General features: G+C 36.4%; 1 protein-coding gene across 7 annotated transcripts in view; it reads right to left on the bottom strand.

Moving 5' to 3' along the window:
- LAMA2 (laminin subunit alpha 2) overlaps positions 1–21466 on the bottom strand; it is a 676086-nt gene that overhangs the window by 418353 nt on the left and 236267 nt on the right. The window lies entirely within an intron of this gene.

A 21466-nucleotide genomic window follows, 5' to 3' on the forward strand; every position in this document is an offset into this window, starting at 1 on the left:
AGTGTAATAATGAGACAAATGGAAAGTGCTATAATAATAAAACAGTATGATATGTTCTTGACTAGTAAATGCTATGAGGTATGAGAACTTGGCAGCTCTAAGCTCTAAGTGGATGAGATCACTGGTGGGGCACAATTGGGAGGACAGGCTCACTACAATGTGATTAACAGGCCTGCTGAGCTAGAGGGAATCCTGAAAGGGTTGCTCTAGAAATAAATTTTATCTGCTTCGTAGTTTTGACATGGTAGCTCATGCATACATGTATAGGATCTATGGTATACCATAAGGGACTAGATTTAAAAATATAAAAAGTTGGTATGGAATAGGGTAATACAGGTGGCTCTGATGCTAGTCCTTCGAGATCTTTACTTGAATGCAGGCTTGCTTGAGAGCCATGGAGGGGAAATCACCCATTGAATGAGTCAAAGTAGGGTTAGTATTAGCCTTTTAGGCACAGTTGTGGAACAACTAGTTGATAAAATACTGATATGCTTCTGTACTTGTTGACAAATCACTGCTGCCCAACCTCCCAAATGCCTCTTCTCCCCTGAGACCAGCTGATTGGCTCCAGCATAGGAAGGACAGCCAAGATATTTGTCCTGAGGCGTCTGGGCTTTGAGAATTCTGTTTTATTGAGTATCACTGCAGGTGAGAAATAGTGATGAATTTATATTTACAAAGGCACATAGATAAGTATAAATGCAGATAGACACACTTATCTATGTATGTGCCTATAACTGCTTGAATATGCCAAGACATTTGGGGAGAGGAAATATGTGAACTTTAGGAGTCAAGGAAAAAGGAGAAGGACTTTTATTTTCCAACCCGTATTCTGCTATATTTTTTGTATGAACATAAATGTTTTACTTTTAAATAAAATTATCTTTAAAACAAAGACAAAGTAAAATAAGTAACAGAGAAAGGGCAAAAGTAGGAACAACATAGAACATGTTACACCAACCATTATAAAAGATACTTGCTACTTATGCATTTTTAGGTATTATTTGTAAGGAATTGCTTTTTAGGCAGTTCATATTGAACAACTCATTACATAGAATTTCTTTATATAGAAATTCACCAAGAAACATACCAATTGATTAATCTTATAAAATGCACAGATAGAGTTGTCTCTACTATAAAATATGAAATATCCTGGTCCTAACTATTGGTAATCCCAAAGTATTCCTGACAAGGTCTTAAAATGATAAAGAAGACAAGGAAGATGAATAACTAAATTGCTGGCTTGTAGAGGCCAGGGCCTCTAGCTTTTATACCTTTTTTTTTTTTTTTTCCCCAGATTGAGTCGTGCTCTGTTGTCCAGGCTGGAGTACAATGACACAACCTTGGCTCACTGCAACCTCTGCCTCCCAGGTTCAAGCAATTCTCCTGCCTCAGCCTCCCTAGTAGCTGGGATTACAGGCAGGTGCCATCACACTGGGCTAATTTTTATTTTATCCTTTTTTTTTTTTTTTTTGTATTTAGTAGTGATGGAGTTTCACCATATTGGTAAGGCTGGTCTCGAACTCCTAACCTCAGGTGATCCACCTGCCTCAGCCTCCCAAAGTGTTGAGATTACAGGCATAAGCCATCGTGCCCAGCCAGCTTGTACATCTTTAACCCATAACCCATTTCCCATTAGGAAAAAAAATACACAGCTCACTGCCAGCTCTCATTTAATTTTACATAAACATGTTTTTTGAGGCTGAAGCAAATTTTACTTAATTTCAAAGTGAAAATAAAATATAAAAACTGTTCTTAGAGTTATTTCTAAATAAAACTTATTTCTAATCCTAATGTAACAGAAATGTATCTGATGATCAGAATTTAATAATTTTGTATGTAGGAATGCTGTATTTTCTAGGATTTGACATTTCTGCAATCAATAAGTACTATATTTTGTATATGGAAATACTACTATCAAACCCAGAATGCTATAAATAGAATAATGTCTTTTGTTTCCAAAGTCAATGTGAGAGAGCATTGCAAAAATAATAATAAAAGTGAAATATTTCGTGGCAAACTTTGGGGATAATATTAGGACGGTAACCCACAAGTTATCTCGGGGTAAACACTACAGCCACAAGTGCTGCTGGCGAGTATTCTTCGGGCAAATGAGAAATGCGTTACAGATGCTATATTTCTTATTGTAATTCTTCTGAAAAGGTGGACATTTGATATTTATTACGTTTAATTGGATAGCCAAAATCATGTAATGTGCTTCTATGTTATGGTTATTAGTTTTACACTGGTCTTTTCTGTTTGTTAAAGCTTGAATCCCAGTTAATATATATTGTCACCTGCAGGAACTAAGGCATACATTCCTGGAGTGTTTGTCCCATTAGGTATCTGTGAGTTGAGACAATTACTTAAACTCTTTTACCCTCTGCGGTCCATTGTTACTTTTCTAAAGACACAAGGAGGGAAGAGATAATGAGATAATGAATACAAAATACTGCGTGTTCTTGTGAAAGAGAGAACCTATGTAAATATTTCAAGTGAGCCCGTTTCCTTCCAGAAAGAATAAAAACATAGAGATATTTTTTAAAGATATAAAACAAAAAGATAACAAAGCATATTAGAGATCACAGGTACTCACTAAGAAAAATAAGACTACACTAAGGTTATGGATAAAGAACTTTGCTTAGAAAGCACTCAGCATGCAAATATGGGACAGGGCCAAGTTCTCATGCAGCTACAATGTGGATTTATGACTTCATAGCTCCTGTGTTGGCTCTGGAATAATAGATAAAAATAATCCATGAAGAGAAGTTCTTCTAGAGACGCCACAGACTCTCTCTATAATTCAACATAACTGCCAGTAGTAAGTGACATGGAAAAGCAGTCACCGCCTTAGAGAACACTGAATGAGTCCCATTTCAAAACAATATCCCTCTTTCATTTATTTTCTACGAGTTCTTTCACATTCCATGCAAAATTAATTAAATTTGTTGGCATGGAATTTCTTTTGGACTTCTTAAATGACTTGAAAGTCATGTAGTTTTTGAGTAAACTTTTAAAATGTAGTAAATAGCATTATTAAAAATGTAACAAATAGCAGTATTCTTAGCAGGCTTCAGAGTAACTGTAAAAATTTTAATAGTGATTTTCTAAGTACTGTACTCCAAATATTTAATGGCCCTAATAAAATAACTCTCTAATGTTATCTATGCTACTTTTATTAACTGTGTCTTGTTTTCATTATAAAGACTCTTCAAAATCAGTAGTTATAATACCTCATTTCCAGATGATTAACCCCCACCCCAATCTGTTCTCATGTGCAGCAAGGAAGGCAAACACTCCATTAATAAATATTAAAATGCTATGACTGCTAGGCTTTGAGGAACCCAAGATAACATCGCATGATACCCCAGTATCTTTTCTGTTGAAGGGCACTCGTTACAAACTTGGTGTCTTAAAAAAAAATCCCAAATAACCTTAAAAACAATACCAAGTGTTTGACAATTTACGTAACAAAGGAAGCTTTCTATTTCATAGTCCATTTGTTACTCATTTGCATATCATCTAACAAAATATCATTTAATTACTGATGCAGCATTGAATTAGGTGTTCCTCCTACAATAAGAAGAGTATTAAGAACTTGATCTCATTTAGTGTGGAAATGGAGAATAGGGTCTTTCTAAAGCATCCTTTAGTCTCAAAATAATAAGCAATGGACAATGATCATCACATACAGTTATGTTTTCCGATCTTTTGAACATCATGCCTAAGATAAAATGATATTTGTACAGTACTGGGGTTTTTACCGGTGTTCAGGAGCCCTCATAGCCTGAAGTGAGCAGCCCAGGACCTCTGGCTACTCTAGACCCTGCCCTGCAGTTGAATATCTTAGCTCACCTATACCCATGTCAGTAAGTCTGAAAACCAGAACCAGTTTCTAGCACATGCACGGCTAAGTCTTGATTTAAAAAAAAAAACCTCAGCTGGGCACAGTGGCTCACGCCTGTAATCCCAGCACTTTGGGAGGCTGAGGCAGGTGGATCATGAGGTCAAGATTTCAAGACCAGCCTGGCTAACATGGTGAAACTCTGTCTCTACGAAAAAGTACAAAAAAAAAAAAAAAAAAATTAGCCGGGGGTGGTGGCAGGCTACTCCGGAGGCTGAGGCAGGAGAATTGCTTGAAAAGCGGAAGACGGACGTTGCAGTGAGCTGAGATCACGCCACTGCACTCCAGCCTGGGCAACAAGAGCAAAACTGTCAAAAAAAAAAAAAAAGAAAGAAAAAAATCCTCTACTATGATACTCATGAACCCATTGTATTCCAGATCCTTTGTCCCCAGAAGAATCACAAATCTAAGAAATGCTACTAAAGAGTATTGCGTTTTGGAGATTTACAGAGACTTTTGAGCATCACTGTCACACATGTTAAGAGACACAGCCAAAGTGTGATTCTGTAATAATGTAATAAGGCCACAGGACTTCTGTTTCCTTAGGATGATCTCCGCGAAAGCCATAAAAATATTAATGAAGGTCACTCTCTATGGAAGACAATGCTTTATCCTTTTCATAGGACCTGAATTACCCTCTTCTATTTATTCTTTCTTAATCTCTCAAGAGAAGAGTGTGTGTCTAATTTCTGCCCAATGTTGAGCTCTGCCTCTTTCCCACATTGCTATCTGTCCCTGAACTCCTACAGCAAATGGATGTACATGGAACAAAAATGTTTCACTTCTAAGGAGGCTCTGCACTTTTCTAGTATGTGCTCTTGCCCATGTTACGGATTTTAACATTTCCATGTACTGTGATGCCATCTCTAATATATTTGGAAAGGTCGTTTGTACTCTTAGTTCTAGTAGTGTGTTTTTCAGTTCTCTTATTTATCCAAATAGGAACGGTGGCTTTCATTAAGTGATGAGAGTTATACAACATCATAACCAGAAAGAATCATAGACATCATGTTTTCAAGCTTAGTACCCATTGGAATAATCTGGGAATCTTCACAGAACTGCGCGTAATGTCTCTCTGTTTGAGTTGATACCTATAGCCAAAGCGATTATCAGCTCTTCCCCTGTGACTCTAAAGAAAAAAGAAAGAAAGAAAATAGAAACCAATAACAAGAAAAGGATGAGAAGGGTTTAGAATTTTTCCGGAAGGTCTACAGTGAGCTGCTGAGGAAGGAGAGCGGAGGTCATGGCCTAAAGCACTGAGTGACTGCAGCAGAGCAGAAGTCTAGAACCTCACCGAGGGAGGTCTGATGAAAGCAGAGGTGAAAAGTGGGCTGAAATGGAGAATGTATTAAGTCTGTGTACAACAGAGGATTCACTCAAAGCCCCATCCCCACCTAAGCCACACAGAACCTGGCTCCTACCTGGCTCCTACTCTGTTACAAAAATGTCTAGGCAATCTCAGAAAATTAGTTGTTCACTCTCAACTTAAAAATTCCCTGAAAAGATCCTTATACAGATTCTGACAATGTTATAACTGAACTTGTTTAAGTCAAGCTCCAATGATAATAAGTTTTTAAATAATGTTTTAAACTTTAAAGATTAACGTGGAAATACGTCTAATTATTATTTTCTGTGTGAGTTTTATGTCCCCTTATAAGTTTCAATAAACCTAGAATAACGTGGTGGGGAATTCAGGAGGAGCTTGCCCACCCATATTTTCTATCTTCAAGTATTTGAAGTATTACTTCAAATACTTTCCCATAGTGAAACGATTTGTAATTGCCACTGAGTTATTAAGTTCAACCCACTTATCCCCACTCCTACCCCTACCCCCGCAAGTGTATACTACAATTGCTAAGCATGAAATTCCTGAAGTCGCAGGTACACCAACAGGCCATTTCACCTCAGGGTAACTGGCTCCTGCGCTGTAAAAGAAAAAGAAATACTCTGCCCCCAATTAAAACAGACTTTTTATACTCACATTAAACTCATAAGAAGTTAACAAATCGGAAAATGAATTATTCCACCACCCCAGAATTCCTAAGAAATAATAATCTAACTGGATGACTAATGATAATCCTTTGAAGAGAACATTTTCAATTATTTGTTGAAATTGTTTTTCAAAAGGGTTTAAATCGATGTCTAACTCTTCAAGGACAGTATTTGAAGGACTTCTCTATCTCACTCTGCAAGAAAGCAAATCTCAAATTCTAGCTCTGAAAAATAGCAAGTTATTTTTAATGTCCCTAAGAGAATATATAAATGTAATGCAATTTCATTTTTCATGAAAATGTTAGTTTTTTTCCTTAGTGCTGAACAACTTGATTATAAATGTGATTTGGAAGAATTTTAACAAGTAACAATAAGCAAGAAAACCCTGAGGTGGAAGAGCAATGAATGGCGGGATTTAATGTTAAATGAAAAAAGCAACATGGAGTAAATTGCTATAGTACACAGGACACTACAGTTTACTACAAGGTTCACTGTGTATAGTTTACTGTGCAGTTTACTATGAAGGGAGCCCCCATAAAATGATGGACCTGTGGCTATTAATGCTGGTCAATGACCACAAACATCCCCAAAAGAGAGACACTCAGATGGTTTCTGCAGTATGATGGAAGCAAATCTATAAAGTGGTTGTGCCAGACACAAGAAAAAATGCTCATCATCACTTGCCATCAGAGACATGCAAATCAAAACACAATGAGATATCATCTCACACCAGTTAGAATGGCAATCATTAAAAAATCAGGAAACAACAGGTGCTAGAGAGGATGTGGAGAAATAGGAACACTTTTACACTGTTGGTGGGACTGTAAACTAGTTCAACCATTGTGGAAAACAGTGTAGTGATTCCTCAGGGATCTAGAACTAGACATACCATTTGACCCAGCCATCCTATTACTGAGGATATACCCAAAGGATTATAAGTCATGCTGCTATAAAGACACATGCACACGTATGTTTGTTGCAGCACTATTCACAATAGCAAAGACTTGGAATCAACCCAAATGTCTATCAGTGACAGACTGGATTAAGAAAATGTGGCACATATACACCATGGAATACTATGCAGCCATAAAAAAGGATGAGTTCATGTCCTTTGTAGGGACATGGATGCAACTGGAAACCATCTTTCTCAGCAAACTATTGCAAGAACAGGAAACCGAATACTGCATGTTCTCACTCATAGGTGGGAATTGAACAATGAGATCACTTGGACACAGGAAGGGGATCATCACACACCGGGTCCTATTATGGGGAGGTGGGGAGGGATAGCATTAGGAGATATACCTAATGTAAACGACGAGTTAATGGGTGCAGCACACCAACATGGCACATGTATACGTATGTAACAAACCTGCATGTTGTGCACATGTACCCTAGAACTTAAAGTATAATTTTTTAAAAAAGAAATAATCACAAAAAAAGTGGTTGTGCCAAAAATGTGAACCCTGAACCAGAGTAACTCTCTAAATTTACCTATCAGTTTTTGGGAAATACAGTATTAGAGAAATATGCAAACAGTACTACAGGAACCCTAAGTAGCAAAATGCAGGATGTAAGAAACACTATTGGACAAACAACACGGTTTCTTCAAAAAAATAAGTTGCAAGGAAATAATAATGTTATAGATTGAGAGACCTAGGTATATTGAACAAATGCAATATGTGACTTCATGTGAATCCTGATTCAACTGTTTTTAAAAAACTTGGAAGCAGGTGTGATGAATTTGAATACTGAGGAAATATTTGTTAATATTAAAGAAGCAGCAGTAATAGTATAAATTTTTAGATGTGACAATGGTTTCCTTTATAAAATAGTCTTATCCTTCAGAGATACATAATGAAGTAGTTACGAAGAGAGTAATACATATGGAATTTGCTTCCCAATAATCTGGAGAGGTGAAGTAGGATGTGGATGAGTTGAAAACTGATAGAAGAGGGGTCCTGAGTTAATACTTATGGATGGGTATTGGGTACATTTGAGTCCATTGTATTCTCTATACTTTTGTGTATATTTGAAAATTTTTATAATCAGAATAAAAAAGCTTGCTAATACATTTCATTTTAATAAACAAACTATTGATTGCCTTTCACATAATAGTATTATATTACTATTACTGGAAATTTAGTGCTTTCTCTTACAGAGCAAACCTTTAATGCATTTTCTTAATTATCTTGATAAATGGTTAACTCTGCCTCTTACTGTGAACACACTGCATTCTTAGCTCAAGAAATATGCTTTAATAATTCTTTCAAATTAATTATCAGCTCTAAAGGGCATTGTTAGCCCATAAGGTCTCACAATTTTAGTCCAGTCTTAAGAAAACGAGTAACACGAGTGAGCAGAGACCAAATTGGAATGAATAAGGTCCTCCCTCAGCTTATTAATGCATTTAGTACTCCATGCTTCATTAAGTTGCTATCATTTTTAACAACACTGGCTGCAGGGAAAACCCAGGCAAGCATTTTCCTTGTCTTTAGCATTACCCTTGACATCTATTCTCTTCTCACATATTTCTCTCTCATTTGAAACAATCTATGGTTTCAAAAGATTGACCTGCCTCCTGTGAATAAGTCACTGGCACAGCATGGCTTTCCCACCAGCTACTGGTAAAAGAGCAGGTAGGCTGAGTCCCCCATGGAACATGACAGTCCTTTCAATAAAACCATCACAGAGTACAACAATGGTGTGAATCACAGACAATCAGAAATATGACAGTTTAAACTTGCCTTCTAAAAATTATTCACCCTGGAGAAATACCTGGCATTGCCTTTGGTTTTTGTGCTTCTGTAGTTACCAAGGTAAGAACAACCTACACGTACTCCAATTTACGACATTACACACATAAATGAATCACTCTAGTTCAAAGCATTTGGGGAATAATAGCAAAGATTTGTAGTGATGGGAAGTGTTAGAAGTATAATGTTAACAGCATAGAATAACAAATCAAAGACAGTAGAAAGTTTCTGATCTTGGTTCATGAATTCTTTCAACAGATCAGAGTCACTTAACAGTCGATTTTAGCTATTGCAAACGAAATATCATCATCTATTTTCAAGCTTATATATTGCCCCCATTTTCTTATCCTTCTTGAGGGACTTTCTTAAGAGTAGCCTGTATCCTCTGCTGTTTATTACTTTACCACTCCTTTTCTATTTAATCCCCTGCAGCCCATGCATGGCCTGATCACCCTATTATAATCACCCTCAGGAGCTATCATAACCTGGTTGCAAAATTCAGTCTTTTTCTCCATCATCATCATCTTTAAAGTGTCCACAGATCTTGATTATATTGTTTTTCTCCTTCCTGACACTTTCCTTGGAAAAGTAATATCTATTAATAATTTAGAGATTTTCTTTTAATAAAAGGAAACCACATTTTCCTAATACAGCTCCTTGCCTAAAATGGAAGGTAAACAATGGCAGAGGAGAGAATGAAGATAGGAGTGTTCAGAAGACAGCACTAACTGAATTCCTCTCCAACCCCTGCATGTGTGCCCCTGCTGTGGTTCTTATTAATTAGAGCTTTTTAAACAAAGATGTGTCCCAATGTTCTAGTTCCTAATAATCTTTTCCTTGGGGAAAATAACATTTTATTCAGGACCTACTTTTTGCCAGGCACTTTACCACACAGAAATTTGTTTCTGCTAACAAGAACTCTAAGAGACAGGTAGTAACTGATGAGAAAATGGAAATGAGATAGGCTAGTTATGGTAGAGTGAACAATGGTCCCTCAAAGACGTCTATATTTAATTCTTGGAACCTGTGAATATGATCTTTTGCATGGCAAAAGGAACTTTGTAGATATAATTCAGTTAAAGGCCTTGAGATGAAAGGATGATCTTGGATGATCCACTGGGCTCAATGTAATCATCAGGGTCCTGAAAAGTATAAGAGGGAGTCAAAAGAAGACGTTTGGGTGGTACAATGGAGGATTCAAACTGTTCCTTGCTTTGAAGATGGAGGAAGGGGTCAGGAGCCAAGGGATACAGGTAGCCTGTAGGAACTGATTCTTCCAGCTTCCATCCTAAATGAATGAATTTTAGAAAAATGAATTCTACCTTAGAGCCTCCAGAAAGAAATGCAATATTGCCCACACCTGGACTTCAGCTCAGTGAGACTTGTGTCAGACTACTAACCTATTAAACTGTGAGCAATAAATTTGTGAGGTTTTAAGCCATTACATTTGTGGTAATCTGTTGTGTTAACAATAGAAAATTGATACACTAGGTAACTTGTGCTACTTCACCTGACTAGTACATTATGGAGCAACTTCATAGATCCAGTTTTGTCTACTTTTGCTTTTTGCATACCTTTCATGCCTGTGAGTATTTTAAGTAACTTCTTATACAGATATTTTCTACATCTGAATTTCTAACCTAAGGTTATTCTCATGTCTCATTTTATATTTTAAATTAACAACTGAACATTTCTTTTTGATAATTTAATTTTGTTTCGTTATGAAGCAAGTTTGCCTTTATTTTACCCCAAAACTATTGTAAATTGCTAGCAGTAGATACTATAGAATATAAATGTCTGTTTATATCTTGTATATAAAAGATGGTCAGTTATTTTTAAAATTCAATTGAATAGATGATGAAAAATGGGATGCCACCTCTCAGATGGTTTGAGGTACCTCTGCACATACCTAATGGGTGAATATATCTAACCAACACAACATTAATAAATAGAGATGCCACATCCCTCATTGGTAGATGAGAAATTCTACCAAGATGACAATCTGAAATATTTCTAAATCCCACATTCTTTCTTTAAAACGAAGACTTACACAAAAGAGAGCATCTGCCAACAGTCTGTCAAGCTGGCCTTTAGCCTTCACCCTCAAATTTAAAGTGGTGACTTCAATTGTCAATGAAGTGTGAAGAGTGTAAATGAAAGGAAAAAATGAGAAGGCTACAGAGCCTGATGTCATTCTGGATATGATTTAAAAACAAGGATAGGAGATGACACTCATCTACCTTTATAGACATTTTCTCAAGATGGAATGCAAAAAAGTTAACAAATATTTCTGAAAAGCTACCATTTTTAAGAGGACATGATAAAATTCTTACAAGAATCACCCTGCAAATTCTTCTCTTTGTATTTTCTCCCAATTTTTCTGAATTTGATACTAACTGCATAATAATACAACTTCAGTGACATCAGGTCAGAAATGATTTATGAAGTGCTGAGAGCTGGATTTCTGAAGCTCAGAAGGACCCGTGGAACTCACAGTACTTAGAGAACTCCTCCGTCCTTTTCATGCTGCCTTCAGAAAAATATATTTTGCTGTTAGCAAGTTTGACTGCTCATGGTCCTTCCAAAGTTCCTCATATTGGCCTAATTGGTTGCAACAGAGTAAAAATCATTTGTAAAACATAGGTTACCATTGGAGAAAATCAAGTGTCTAGTTTAATCAAACTAGCACTCAGGCTACAGGAGGCAAAAAAGAAAAAGAATTTTAAAAGTGACATGCAAACGGATTTCTAACATTAATATTACAGGTTATGAGTGTCACAAAAAATCATGGTTATAGTTCTCCCCAAAAGGGTGAATAATTCTGGAGACCTTCCATAATGCCAGGTGTCCTGCTGTGATCATTCAATCATCCCTTAACATGATTTGTAAAAGCTTTCACTAAAAAAGTCTATAGACATTTTCATTTAAAGTAGGACAAAGTGTCATGAAATTCTGATTCCGAAATCCCTGTCCAGTAAAACATTTAATCACAAAATCTAGAAGTAAATCTTAGGAAACAACATATCTTTGGGAAACAGAAGTAGCATTTTACCAATATGGAATCAAACTCTTCCTCATTTGTGATACCCGAGGGATAAAACTGAGTCCATGGGGCTTCCTGGGCAGTCTGACTGACTACAATTACTTAACAGCAAATGGCAAAGCTGGAAGATCTTCAGTAGCATAACCAGACACTATAAACTGAGTCCGTGTGAATGGCAAGGACTGGTTAACAGAACACCATGCAATTCTACCATGAACATATGTGTAAACAGATACCATAAAAATACTTTAATGAAGTGTTTCATTATGAAGCCAAGACTCTGTTAAACCTAAACATAAGTGGATGGTTGTAAAATGATTGCAGCTATTGGCAAAGCCTTATTAGAGGTATGAAGAATGCAGGCTTAACTTTTCCTTATCCCAGGGTTTATGCCTGCAGTGAGTCTAAGAATGGTACTGCAAATAATGAAAAGGAACAGCAGGTAGTAAATACTGTTCACTTATTGAAAGCTGATTTTACATACATTTTGCATGGAGGGGACTTTTTCATTGTTTGCCTGCTCAGCATATTACACTATCAAATATCATTGCTGATAGAAGTGAAGAACAAGAGTATGACTATTAAAATTCTTGAGTTAATCATTTTTGTGTCCAGGTCAGAAACTTCAAAATTAGAATACAAGCCAAAAGAAGGTCATGATTTGAATTGTAGATATTCTTGACATGAACAACATTTTAGAAATGTATCAAATGCTTACACAATACACCAGACTAACTTCGGATCAATTTTTGCAGCTTAAACATAAATGAAATTATTTAAAGATGAACAGAATACATTTAAATATCTACATTCTCAGTAACCTTTTTAAGGAGGTTGAAAAGAGAACATTCAAACGGGGATTGAGGTGACTCTTCAATTAAGAAGAGTGGGAAGGACAGTTGTGCCTGCAGTCAAACCTACTTTGGCTAGCATTACTCTCACCTTTGTTTTCAAAATATGTATTACAGATTTTAATATTCTGCGTTTCCATATATATTTTAAAGACCACAGACTGACATATTAGCTTGTTCACTCATCCATTTATTTTACAAATATTATCAAGCAACACATTACTTTTTGTGCCAGCCTTTAACTTCGGTGTTAATATAGAGTGATAAAGAAAAATTTGAACAGGCAATACACCTGCAGTGCAGTTTGCACTGGCTCTCAAAATCTAATCGTGTGTATCTTTTCTCAACTCCTTGTCCAATAACATCACATTGGTCACTTGAAATCAGTTATGAAGGGAGTATCTACACCATGGAAACTGGCTAACACTTTAAATCATATTTATTTTTATTTTTTAAAATCCTCTGAAGAGAACAAGTTGTTAAACATTTTTCAGGATAACGCTGCAATGGCAAACAAGGAAAATGAGTAAGTAATGCGATTTTAGGTAGAGGTTTCTATAATAGATGGTGATCTTCTGAGAAGGTGACATTTGAGCAGTGACCTTAGTGACTCAAGTGATGAAGCCATGTCAAGATCTTGGGAAATGGCATTTAAGACAGAGAAAAGAACAAGTATGAAGACCCTGATGCAGGAATAAACTTGGCTCATCTCAAGAAAGCCAATGTGGCTGGAATAAAATAGGGGTAACAGATTGTGGTCAGTTATGACACTGGAGAATTACACAAGGGTCAGGTAATGTGGGCTGTACAAGATGTAGTCTATATAGATTTCAGACTACATATACTGAGATGTCATTGGAGCAGAGGGGTGATGATATCTAATGTATATTTTTAAAAGATTACTCTGGCTGCTGTTTGGTGAGTGGGCTACAGAGAGGGGATGTAGAAACAGAGACACCAGATATGTGGGGATACTAGTGGCTCTGGTGAGAGAGATGATGGTGGCCTAGATAAAGATAATAGAGGTTCAGATAAGTGGGCAGTTTCAGGGTATATTTTGTAGGTAGAATTCACAGGACCTGACTAAAAGGCAAGAAAAGAAAAGAATAATCCAGGATGATTCCCAGGGTTTTTGTTTATTTTTATTTGTCTGAACAATTGGCTTAAGAATGGTGCTATTCACGGAGAGAAGTGCATGTTTTGAGGAAGGAAATTAAGGCTTCTGTTTTGAGCGGTAAACTTTGTGATGCTCCATCAGAAAGACATTTAAGTGGAATTGCTGGTCGAGAGACTGCTGCAGTGTACTGTTAAATGGGCTCTGTCACTTAGGCAAGTTTCTTAATCTTTCTGTGCCCCAGCTTATTTCCATCTGTACAATGGAAATAATCGTAGACTTCCTTCACACAGTTGTGAGGATTACAAAACATAATACATATGAAATACTTAGATCAGTGTTTGGTCCATAGTAAGCCTCGTTAAATACTAGTTGTAATCAGCAGTGATATTTTCATCCATTCCAGGTTGATACGTCGGATCTAAGTTGTACTTTTTATGTAATCTTGAAAAGGAAAGACCACGAGTACCAAGTTGGCAAGAGAACCTGCATCTACTTTGAAACTTTTAACAAAAAGAGACAGAAAGAGACATTAGATTAGTGGATAAAAATCTTCGAGTTGGAGGTAAAGTCAGCTTGGGTCTTCACTCCCATCTATTCTTATAATTCCCCAGCCAATAGTCATTGGATTTGGGGTTGGTTTTTGTTTGTTTTTATTATTGCAATGAATAAAGAGCGAAGACAGAAGATTGCAAATGCAATGACAGCGTACTTTCAAATTTATTTCGTTTTTGATATAAATGTATCACTTGATTTGAAAGGTAACATTGTGGGCTCTCATGATACTGGCTAACACCATAAAGTCAGTGGTGTTCCCTGAGGTTCCCTAGCTGTTCTGTCTTACTTATGTTACCCTGGCATTTCAGGGAGTCCACAGTTCCAAAGAAGTCTTGGAAGTAGGAAAATAGCCTATAAGATCATATGTTTGCAATTTAACGTTTAAATAACTAAGTTTCAAATACTATGCAGTTACATCGGGATGTTCACAATATAATATCCAGTTTAAAAGAAGTGTAAAACTTTATAAAGTTCATTTTTATCTTTATTGGTGTGCTGGCCATTATATATATATATGTATTTGTGTGTACACACGTGTGTGTGTATACAGGAGAACTAGATGGAAATAAACCCAAATGATAATGGTGTTAACAATTTTTTGTAAGATTAAAAATTAGAATCTATATAAAAACCTTATAGAAAAAAATCTGTAAATATAGCTATGCTTGTTATAAAACCTAGACTACAATCTAAAGATAAATATGGGGAAAACAATCAATAGGACAGTAGCAATGGAAAAACCAAATGTTTCAAGAATAAAATTTAAAAGCATTAATTTTAAAGCATACTGAAAATAATCAAAGGGAATGATTTTAAAGAGATAAAGAGAAAGCTGTTTGATGAAATCTACTTTTATATAAGCATGTAATTCACTAATAAAGTTGGAATTCGAAGTCTTAATAAAAATCAAGATAATTAAAGTGAGTCTCAATATATTCAATATCCAGAACAGCTACAAAGACACGATTTTTCTCAGGAAACCAAAAATACAAACAAATTTAAAAAGGACAGTGAATAAATTACAGTTCAGGATACAGTTCAGAATATCATAATCTTTATGTGCATTCCCAAAACAGAATCCCCACATTATGCAATCAATAGAAAAATATATAAATGTTTTTGTTGAAACTTTTGGAAACTTGAAAATGGGCGCCTACAGGAAAATTAGCATATTATACCTTTATTGGACATTCAGATCACCAAAAAATTTCATTTGAGGGCTGGGATTGTCAATTTGTACTATTCTTAATCAGGGAATAACTTCTGTAATATTATTGTAGTGGAGTGAGAGAAAATAATTAATAAAGTAATGTTATAGTAACACAGATAGGAAAGCTCAGAGATGAGAAAATTGAGTAAAGGAACGCATTCATTTAATATCTATTCATTGGTTACCTATTATATATCAGTCACCAGTATCCACTTAGGTACTGGAAAAAGTAACAAAAATATGAAAAAGGATTACCAAGAACTCATACAGTCCTACATTTATAGGATAATAAATAATTTCTACTGGCTTTTAATCCAATCATCCAGTACTAATTTCATTTCAAGTATAAAACGTTTTGTTAAAGTTCTCAATATGTTTTTAGGAATATTTTGATTGTTATATATAACTTAAAAACCCAGATATTTGACATATTAATTGAACAAGTTTCTAATAAATGGATTTTAATACCAACTTGTTTTAGGATTTACCACATTGATAATGATACAAAAAGCATGTGATTTCTTGTGTTTAAAAATTATCCTTGTTTTCTATCTTCAGAAATGCTTCTTCTATAAAATTTGGAGTATTGAATTCATTTAATGCTTACAAGTAATAAGAATTTTAAATCCTTTATTGATACTTAAACACTCAGGCAGGTATTCCTTGTGATTACTGAGAGAAGTTAAATGTTCTTTCCGTAGCAAAATCAGTGAATCACACTAAAAATGAAGAAAAAAGGATTTAAACTTCTAGAAATGATTTTGACAAAATGGATCAATGGTGTTCTTTCTCAAATCTTCCAGCACAGTGTTTAGCCTATTGCAATTGAAATTACCCAAACAGAATTAGGATCAAGGACCCACAAATTCTGCATGATTTCTTAAAAGAAGATTACTTAAATTGACCAATGAATAGCATTCAATAATACAATAACTTCCTTCAAAACATTTTGAAAAAAATCAAGAAAACATACAGACATTTCTTGTTTTTTTTTTTTTTTTTTTTGTTAAAATTTAATCATGTATTTTATTTTATTTTATCTTTTTTTTATTATACTTTAAGTTCTAGGGTACATGTGCATAACGTGCAGGTTTGTTACATATGTATACTTATGCCATGTTGGTGTGCTGCACCCATCAACTCGTCAGCACCCATCAATTCATCATTTATATCATGTATAACTCCACAATGCAATCCCTCCCTCCTCCCCCCTCCCCCCTCCCCATGATAGGCCCCAGTGCGTGATGTTCCCCTTCCCGAGTCCAAGTGATCTCATTGTTCAGTTCCCACCTATGAGTGAGAACATGCGGTGTTTGGTTTTCTGTTCTTGTGATAGTTTGCTAAGAATGATGGTTTCCAGCTGCATCCATGTCCCTACAAAGGACGCAAACTCATCCTTTTTTATGGCTGCATAGTATTCCATGGTGTATATGTGCCACATTTTCTTAATCCAGTCTGTCACAGATGGACATTTGGGTTGATTCCAAGTCTTTGCTATTGTGAATAGTGCTGCAATAAACATACGTGTGCATGTGTCTTTGTAGTAGAATAATTTATAATCTTTTGGGTATATACCCAGTAGTGGGATGGCTGGGTCATATGGTACATCTAGTTCTAGATCCTTGAGGAATTGCCATACTGTTTTCCATAATGGTTGAACTAGTTTACAATCCCACCAACAGTGTAAAAGTGTTCCTATTTCTCCACATCCTCTCCAACACCTGTTGTTTCCTGACTTCTTAATGATTGCCATTCTAACTGGTGTGAGATGGTATCTCATTGTGGTTTTGATTTGCATTTCTCTGATGGCGAGTGATGATGAGCATTTTTTCATGTGTCTGTTGGCTGTATGAATATCTTCTTTTGAGAAATGTCTGTTCATATCCTTTGCCCACTTTTTGATGGGGTTGTTTGTTTTTTTCTCGTATATTTGTTTGAGTTCTTTGTAGATTCTGGATATTAGCCCTTTGTCAGATGAGTAGGTTGCAAAAATTTTCTCCCATTCTGTAGGTTGCCTGTTCACTCTGATGGTAGTTTATTTTGCTGTGCAAAAGCTCCTAAGTTTAATTAGATCCCATTTGTCAATTTTGGCTTTTGCTGCCGTTGCTTTTGGTGTTTTAGACAGGAAGTCCTTGCCCATGCCTATGTCCTGAATGGTACTACCTAGATTTTCTTCTAGGGTTTTTATGGTATTAGGTCTAACATTTAAGTCTCTAATCCACCTTGAATTAATCTTCGTATAAGGGGTAAGGAAAGGATCCAGTTTCAGCTTTCTACTTATGGCTAGCCAATTTTCCCAGCACCATTTATTAAATAGGGAATCCTTTCCCCATTTCTTGTTTCTCTCAGGTTTGTCAAAGATCAGATGGCTGTAGATGTGCAGTATTATTTCTGAAGACTCTGTTCTGTTCCATTGGTCTATATCTCTGTTTTGGTACCAGTACCATGCTGTTTTGGTTACTGTAGCCTTGTAGTATAGTTTGAAGTCAGGTAGCGTGACGCCTCCAGCTTTGTCCTTTTGACTTAGGATTGTCTTGGCAATGCGGGCTCTTTTTTGGTTCCATATGAACTTTAAAGCAGTTTTTTCCAATTCTGTGAAGAAACTCATTGGTAGCTTGATGGGGATGGCATTGAATCTATAAATAACCTTGGGCAGTATGGCCATTTTCACGATATTGATTCTTCCTATCCATGAGCATGGTATGTTCTTCCATTTGTTTGTGTCCTCTTTTATTTCACTGAGCAGTGGTTTGTAGTTCTCCTTGAAGAGGTCCTTTACATCCCTTGTAAGCTGGATTCCTAGGTATTTTATTCTCTTTGAAGCAATTGTGAATGGAAGTTCATTCCTGATTTGGCTCTCTGCTTGTCTGTTACTGGTGTATAAGAATGCTTGTGATTTTTGCACATTGATTTTGTATCCTGAGACTTTGCTGAAGTTGCTTATCAGCTTAAGGAGATTTTGGGCTGAGACGATGGGGTTTTCTAAATATACAATCATGTCATCTGCAAACAGGGACAATTTGACTTCTTCTTTTCCTAACTGGATACCCTTGATTTCTTTCTCTTGCCTGATTGCCCTAGCCAGAACTTCCAACACTATGTTGAATAGGAGTGGTGAGAGAGGGCATCCCTGTCTTGTGCCAGTTTTCAAAGGGAATTTTTCCAGTTTTTGCCCATTCAGTATGATATTAGCTGTGGGTTTGTCATAAATGGCTCTTATTATTTTGAGATACGTTCCATCAATAGCGAATTTATTGAGCGTTTTTAGCATGAAGGGCTGTTGAATTTTGTCAAAAGCCTTTTCTGCATCTATTGAGACAATCATGTGGTTCTTGTATTTGGTTCTGTTTATATGCTGGATTACATTTATTGATTTGCGAATGTTGAACCAGCCTTGCATCCCAGGGATGAAGCCCACTTGATCATGGTGGATAAGCTTTTGGATGTGCTGCTGAATCTGGTTTGCCAGTATTTTATTGAGAATTTTTGCATCAATGTTCATCAGGGATATTGGTCTAAAATTCTCTTTTTTTGTTGTGTCTCTGCCAGGCTTTGGTATCAGGATGATGTTGGCCTCATAAAATGAGTTAGGGAGGATTCCCTCTTTTTCTATTGATTGGAATAGTTTCAGAAGGAATGGTACCAGCTCCTCCTTGTACCTCTGGTAGAATTCAGCTGTGAATCCATCTGGTCCTGGACTTTTTTTGGTGGGTAGGCTATTAATTGTTGCCTCAATTTCAGAGCCTGCTATTGGTCTATTCAGGGATTCAACTTCTTCCTGGTTTAGCCTTGGGAGAGTGTAAGTGTCCAGGAAATTATCCATTTCTTCTAGATTTTCTAGTTGATTTGCGTAGAGGCGTTTATAGTATTCTCTGATGGTAGTTTGTATTTCTGTGGGGTCAGTGGTGATATCCCCTTTATCATTTTTTATTGCATCTATTTGATTCCTCTCTCTTTTCTTCTTTATTAGCCTTGCTAGCGGTCTGTCAATTTTGTTGATCTTTTCAAAAAACCAACTCCTGGATTCATTGATTTTTTGGAGGGTTTTTTGTGTCTCTATCTCCTTCAGTTCTGCTCTGATCTTAGTTATTTCTTGCCTTCTGCTAGCTTTTGAATGTGTTTGCTCTTGCCTCTCTAGTTCTTTTAATTGTGATGTTAGAGTGTCAATTTTAGATCTTTCCTGCTTTCTCTTGTGGGCATTTAGTGCTATAAATTTCCCTCTACACACTGCTTTAAATGTGTCCCAGAGATTCTGGTATGTTGTATCTTTGTTCTCATTGGTTTCAAAGAACATCTTTATTTCCGCTTTCATTTCGTTATGTACCCAGTAGTCATTCAGGAGCAGGTTGTTCAGTTTCCATGTAGTTGAGCGGTTTTGATTGAGTTTCTTAGTCCTGAGTTCTAGTTTGATTGCACTGTGGTCTGAGAGACAGTTTGTTATAATTTCTGTTCTTGTACATTTGCTGAGGAGTGCTTTACTTCCAATTATGTGGTCAATTTTGGAATAAGTGCGATGTGGTGCTGAGAAGAATGTATATTCTGTTGATTTGGGGTGGAGAGTTCTATAGATGTCTATTAGGTCCGCTTGGTGCAGAGATGAGTTCAATTCCTGGATATCCTTGTTAACTTTCTGTCTCGTTGATCTGTCTAATGTTGACAGCGGAGTGTTGAAGTCTCCCATTATTATTGTATGGGAGTCTAAGTCTCTTTGTAAGTCCCTAAGGACTTGCTTTATGAGTCTGGGTGCTCCTGTATTGGGTGCATATATATTTAGGAGAGTTAGCTCTTCCTGTTGAATTGATCCCTTTACCATTATGTAATGGCCTTCTTTGTCTCTTTTGATCTTTGATGGTTTAAAGTCTGTTTTATCAGAGACTAGGATTGCAACCCCTGCTTTTTTTTGTTCTCCATTTGCTTGGTAGATCTTCCTCCATCCCTTTATTTTGAGCCTATGTATGTCTCTGCATGTGAGATGGGTCTCCTGAATACAGCAGACTGATGGGTCTTGACTCTTTATCCAGTTTGCCAGTCTTTGTCTTTTAATTGGAGCATTTAGTCCATTAACATTTAAGGTTAGTATTGTTATGTGTGAACTTGATCCTGCCATTATGATATTAACTGGTTATTTTGCTCGTTAGTTGATGCAGTTTCTTCCCAGCCTCGATGGTCTTTACATTTTGGCATGTTTTTGCGATGGCTGGTACCGGTTGTTCCTTTCCATTTTTAGTGCTTCCTTCAGGGTCTCTTGTAAGGCAGGCCTGGTGGTGACAAAATCTCTAAGCATTTGCTTATCTGTAAAGGATTTTATTTCTCCTTCACTTATGAAACTTAGTTTGGCTGGATATGAAATTCTGGGTTGAAAATTCTTTTCTTTAAGAACGTTGAATATTGGCCCCCACTCTCTTCTGGCTTGTAGAGTTTCTGCCAAGAGATCTGCTGTTAGTCTGATGGGCTTCCCTTTGTGGGTAACCCGACCTTTCTCTCTGGCTGCCCTTAAGATTTTTTCCTTCATTTCAACTTTGGTGAATCTGGCAATTATGTGTCTTGGAGTTGCTCTTCTGGAGGAGTATCTTTGTGGTGTTCTCTGTATTTCCTGAATTTGAATGTTGTCCTGCCCTACTAGGTTGGGGAAGTTCTCCTGGATGATTTCCTGAAGAGTGTTTTCCAACTTGGTTCCATTTTCCCCCTCACTTTCACGCACCCCAATCAGACGTAGATTTGGTCTTTTTACGTAATCCCATACTTCTTGCAGGCTTTGCTCATTTCTTTTTCTTCTTTTTTCTTTTGGTTTCTCTTCTTGCTTCATTTCATTCATTTGATCTTCAATCGCTGATACTCTTTCTTCCAGTCGATGGAGTCGGTTACTGAAGCTTGTGGATTTGTCACATATTTCTCGTGTCATGGTTTTCATCTCTGTCATTTCGTTTATGATCTTCTCTGCATTAATTAGTCTAGCTGTCAATTCTTCCACTCTTTTTTCAAGATTTTTAGTTTCTTTGCGCTGGGTACGTAATTCCTCCTTTAGCTCTGATAAGTTTGAT

Source organism: Rhinopithecus roxellana, chromosome 4 (assembly GCF_007565055.1).
Source record: "Rhinopithecus roxellana isolate Shanxi Qingling chromosome 4, ASM756505v1, whole genome shotgun sequence".
In the NCBI taxonomy this organism is placed as follows: Eukaryota; Metazoa; Chordata; class Mammalia; order Primates; family Cercopithecidae; genus Rhinopithecus; species Rhinopithecus roxellana.